The sequence below is a fragment of the Lissotriton vulgaris genome, chromosome 12 (genome assembly GCF_964263255.1).
Source record: "Lissotriton vulgaris chromosome 12, aLisVul1.2, whole genome shotgun sequence".
Lineage (NCBI taxonomy): Eukaryota > Metazoa > Chordata > Amphibia > Caudata > Salamandridae > Lissotriton > Lissotriton vulgaris.
This window is the reverse complement of record NC_141700.1, coordinates 799438530-799444787: the sequence shown is the minus strand read 5'-3', so window position 1 is coordinate 799444787 and position 6258 is coordinate 799438530.

Below are 6258 nucleotides of genomic sequence, written 5' to 3'. Positions count from 1 at the left end.
TCTTCAGAAGGCTCTCATCAACACTAGAAACACCAGAAAAATAGTCGCCCTAGTTAACAGCAATCTGGACTGAAGTAACACAATATACACAGGAATCACCACCCATTTCCTGAAGAGACTGCAACAAAACACAACTCAGTGGCCAGACTCATCCTCGAGCTCTCCAGACACACCCACATCAACCAACACCTCCGGAACCTCCACTGGCTCCCCATTCAGAAAAGATGCCATTTCAAGATGCTTACACATGCCTACAAGGCCCTCCACTACCAAGGACCCGCGTACATCCACTACTGCCTGAACTTCCATGACCCCTCCTTGCCCTCCTACACACTCCCCACCTCCGCCGAAGCCACAGTGGAGGACACTCCTCCTACCTCACCACCAAGTCCTCGAACAACCTTACCCTCCGCCTCAGAACATCGCTCTCACTCTCGGAGTTCAGAAAGGTGCTCAAGACCTGGCTTTTCGACTGAGTCCAGCAAGAACCTGGATACCCTCACGGGTGATTAGCCGCGCTCTACAAATCCGAATTGATTGATAGCGCTGTGACTGAAGCACTACATAAAATCCAGGTACTACCATAGGACATTTTCTGTTGTATGTGTTGTTCAGGGAGTGAAGACAGGTATTCCACAGCAGAATTGTATTCAACACTTCCTACATAAAAACACAAAATGATTTAATCTGAATCAAGCTCCTGTAATCTGAAAATAACACAAATTTGTACGAGAACGCAGCATTACACGAAAACATGATGAAACGTGGCGCAAAGAGTGAAACTGCCTCCCTGTTAAAGTCCCACAGACTTCAGATTTCAAGGGGCTGCATGCAAACCATAATCCGGGAAACTCCTAACTTTTACCTTTGAAAGTATTGGCTCAAAACCAGCATGTCAAGTTATATTGTCTAAAATAAGAACAGGACTGGTTAACAGAAAGGACCGCTTAAAATCCATTCGCATGTTCTTCTATAATGCACAATTGTTGGACCTTGCCCTCTCTGCAGGGTCACCACGAAACGTTTTGTCTTCACCACTCCTGTTTTATGAACCAGTTTTTGTCGGCTGTATATATATATTCACTGGGAAAAAACAAAGGTTACACTAATTTCCGAAGTAAAACTTTGTGTTTGCCCTTTTGTAAGTTACTTTTAAGAGGCAGGATTTTGGAGAAAAATGTCTCCTCCGTGCTGCTGGAAAGGGTTGAACAGCTGTTGCATACGTCACCGCCTCTCCACTGTGGCATGGGCAAAGTCAGGTCTTACGAAGAACAACACATCTCCAAACACCTTCCTTGCGTTGGGACAAGCTTGAATGTAATTTTCATGCTGCAAGAGAAAGTTCCCAAAATTTACCAAGATCGCCCTAGGTCTTTCGGTATCATTGGATCGAGACTACATCATTAGGGGGAACCTGTGGGCACATTATATCTCTGCGCTCCAATGGGTTTTCTCAGGGAAGGCGCCCTTGAAGAGATACAATATAGGCACGTACATCAGGCCCTTCCACCCCCTCGGGGATCCCCAAGCCTCAAATTATTACGTCATTGCCTATTCTCGTGCTCTCAGATTTCCAGAAGACATCGACCATCATTGCAGCCTGTGAAGCTTTTGCATTTTTAGATTTTTAATATCGAATTTGAGATGCTCAGTACGTTCCTCCACCATGGACAATCTGCCAGCAATATCTGAGCAGGTTTTATTGATTATTTTTTCACAGTCCCATGCAATTTCTTAGTAGCAAGCCTCGCCCGACGACTCGAGCTCCTGGCTTCATCTTGAACTTGTCTTAAGGTATGAAGGATTGCGGTTGTATATCAGATGCTCCCATAATACTCTCTTTGACAGATCTTTCAGGTTCCCCTCCCAGACAACGCCAGCCGGGAAGCAGAGTATTCCCACTGAAGGCTCCCCAGGGAGCCGTCCCCACTACTGCCTTTAGAGACTTCTCCAATTGCTCGCCCTTACTTGCCACACCTCTTCTTTCCCCGCGATCCTCTCCCCGACCGCTTACGTTGGGTTCCGTAACCAATCTCTTCTGAGGCCTCACTGGAAGAAGATTCTGAAGCTGGATCCTCAGTTAAGGAGGATGATGATTCTCCCATATTCGAAAGGTCTGACTCATCCGTCAATGAATAGAACTCATCTCCGACATCGGGAGATTTAGCTATGCATGGAGATAGCTCATTTGCCACCCTCACCAGATCTTGCACTACCCCAGAGGCAAACCCAGAATTATTTGCAATGCGAGCCTTTAGCTGGCCAGTATTTTCAGATTGAGTCGGACATCGCACTTCCTTATGCCTCCCACTTGCTTGCTTCTATCTTGATCCTGGCCCCCATTCTCAATCACTTTATCAGGGTCATCTCCTCTAGTATCCTCTGGGGTCGCCATAATAGGAGCTACCTCTACCGGCCCCCTATACTAGTTATGGGGTTAGTTTGGGAACCAGTACTGGGATGTAATGTCTCACTCTGCACAGATCTGAGATTACTCACAGTCAGTCAATAAACTTTATCCGTTTTTTGTTAATAAAACCATAAAAGTTACACAGATACAATACAGACAAACAATAAATTGTAACAATTTAAAAACAGACTCTGTTACCACACAAAAAGTAATCTAAAAACATGTCTACATAAAAGACTCTACATGTCCATAAAGTGCCTAGATTTCACAATTGCCTTTAAAAACCCTACGATAAAAATATTGCCATCATCCTTCAACAGTTGGAGATACATTAGTGCAGGTCTAACCTGATTAAAATTTAATTTCTTTAAAATAGGACCTAAAAAATGCCTCCTGGAGACTTCATACAGTTTACAAAAAAACAAAGTGCAACAAATCCTGAGGAGACTTTCGGTCGCAGCCACAGGAAGCTAGCACTTGACCTCTTTTATTATAATTAAGCCAGGGGATACGAGCCACATTATCTAAGGACAGACACTCTCTTAAGATCAGTTAAGTGAGGATTAGATATTCGTTTAACCAACACGTTAGCCAGAAAATCAAGGGACGCAGAACAAGGGTATCGCTTAGGTAGGAAACCCCCAATTCCTCATTTACCACCATGTTCGAATTTCCTCTCGGGACACACAACAACCTTTTTAAAAACCCATTTTCCACTACCTGGAGGGGTTCAGTTACCGTGTAGCCCCAGGTCTCACTGCCATAAGTTGCTGTAGCTAAGCTTTTTGCTTGATACACTTGAAGCATGGCTCCTGTCGGTTTCTTTGCCACTTAAGAGGCAAAATTTAAAATTGCAACATTGACCCGTGCCAGGTACCCTTTTTTCTTTTGATTAAGGGGTCCCATCAGAGTTGATCATCAAATAAGACCCCTAAATAAGAGAAAACATCTGTGCGGGGAATTTGGTCATCGCCGGATCTGAATTGGAAGTTCTTTTTCGTAGGTTTCCCTACTTTCATGACATAGGAATTTGAATGATTAATGGCTAAGTCCCGATCTGTCATGAATCCGGAAAATGCAGTTAAAAGGGTTTGTAAGCCCAATTAGTTTCTGAACATTAGAACAGCGTCATCCGCGTAGAGCAGAACGCGGCTACCCCGCCGTCCTACTTGGGGGGAAATCAGCGCCGGTACCCTCAGCACACTGTCTAATTCATTAATATAAAAATTAAATAAAAATGGCGCCAGAATGCAACCTTGCCTGACACCCTTTAAAATCTCAAAGACCCTGGATACCTGCAGATTTTGTGAGAACCTGACATTGGCTTCAGTTGATGAATGTAGGTCCTCAGAAAATTAACAATACGGTTTTCCACCCCCATTGCCCTCATGGACTGCCATAGCTTGGCCCTATTTACAAAGTCAATAGCGGATGACAGCTACATGAAGGCAAGGTGGAGGGTTCCAGGATGTGCAACAGTGTATTTATTCAGTATCATAAATACGTTAAAACACTGTGCGACTGTGAAATGCCCCGGCCAGAAGCCATACTGGACTTTCGACAAAATCACATTCTCATCGGCCCAGGTTGTTAATCCTTGTAAAAGGACACGACCCACCACCTTGACCACTGAATCAATAAGCAAAATTGGTCCATAGCAGTGAGTGCTATTTCTATTGCCCTTTTTAAAGACTGGGACTATGGTTGACGAAGCCCAAGACTGAGGACATCCCATCTTAGCCGCCGCATTAAATAGGGACTCTAGAATCGGAGCCCAGAATAAGGGGTCTGACTTAAATAGGTCCGAGGGGATCCCATCTGGACCCGGGGCTTTGTTGCTAGTTAACCCTAAAATCCCTTCCATGATCTCACTCCTATCAAAACATATCACAGCTTCCTTCCTATTCTGTGTTTCACTTCGAATAGGCTCGAGCGGGCAGTCAAACATGGTTTTAAAATGAGATACCTACTCTTCCTCTGATGTGAGCCTCAAGCCCACCCCCCCCCCCCCTTCCTTGAGAAACAGGGGCCCATTTACAACACTCTAAAACCTCGAGCTGTTCCTCAGAGTACTAGAGTCCATCAGCTCCTTCCAGGCGTCTTCTTTCAGGGCTCCCTTACGTTTGGCCAGGGCTATCTTGTATTCCCTGCGACAAACACAGACCTCAGATTGGATTCTTGGTTTGGCTGCCAGAGCTTCCCTCATCCGCTTAGGTGATTTGGAGCAATCTGAGTCAAACCATCTGAGGCCATGAGAGGCAGCGCCTCTGGCCGGAGCACTTATCACTTCACCCACAGTATGCGTGATTGCCTCATAGGCACCAAGGATCTCATTGGGGGTCGACCTCCCAGATGCACATAGTGACAGTTCATAGGCACAGGATGTTTTCACCTTATTATAAAAACTGTCTGGGGACACCTGGGACCATTTTAATCTTCTCTTTCCGCCTGTCGGTTTCAGAGTGCCCTGGTTGTTGCCTCCCCAGTATTGGGCCAGACATGTGAACTGTTAGAGGGTTAGGATCACTAAATTCACTTGCTGCAATGATAAAAACCATTTAAAAAGGATAACAACAACAAAGAAATTAAGATAACATCAATAAATGGACCTCTTCCGTTTCCTTTAAACGTTGGTACAGGGAACTTAGTGTGAGGATCAGATAAAGACATCATGACTACCAAATCTAGTTCTATTATTCAACAGTTCTCCTTGAGGATGGTGGTCAAAATGAAAGCCCCCCATACGGGAGCAACCCAACTTTGAAATGCAGGATATTGAAGGATTACTGCAAGGGTGTATATTAACCTCATGCGCACTAGCGGAATTCCGCTCCTGCGCTGAGATTTTTAAAATCAGACTTTAGGTGACGAGCTGGGCTCGTCATCAGCGTGCGAGGAGGCTACGCCATGACGAGCCCAGCTCGTCATCAGCCTCGAAGGGGTTAAAATCACCGGACACCAAAAAGGATAAGTTACTTACCTGTAAACCTAGTTCTCTTCCAGGGGTATACTCATCAAAGTCATAAGCACTGAATAGTCCCGCCCACGTGCAGGACCCCGGAGCAATAGCCAATAATATGCATATATCTACATATATATATATATATATAAATACACATAAAAAACCCATATATATATATATACATATATATATAGATAATATGCATACACACATACATATGCAGCCTGAAATACACCATACTAGGCTAAAAAACAGTGCCATTATTGCATGTAACACTTTTACATTTGCTAAATAAAGACATATATATTACATTATATAATAATGTAAAGAAGAAACACTGCCCTGGGTTTCTTTGAAACCCACAAACTTTATTTTCAAAGGTAAAAACAGGCAGGATCATAGAGGCAGATTTAGCCTAGATAGGCTGCATAGTAACAACTGAAAAACGTGGCGCCGTGCCTTTAAGACCTTCATGAGCCTCCAGGCTCCCATCATGCACCACATGTGACAGTTAGGTCAGTTCTTTTTGGACTGCGTATAACAGTGTAATCACAGCATGGGTAACATGGAAAAATAGACAGTCCTGATATTCGCCCGGGGAGGAGGGTGGGTTGCTTATGACTTTGATGAGTATACCCCTGGAAGAGAACTAGGATTACAGGTAAGTAACTTATCCTTCTCTTCCAGGGGATACTCAGCAATAGTCATAAGCACTGAATAGAGTAGCAAGCCCATCCCAATACCCTGCGGACGAATACCAGTCACTCTAAACAGTATACTAATAAACATTACCCAAACAAATTCCTCAGGGATGCTTGACCAACTTGAGCATCCGCCTGAGTATCAGAATCAAGACAGTAATGGCGTGCTAAGGTATGGACTGAAC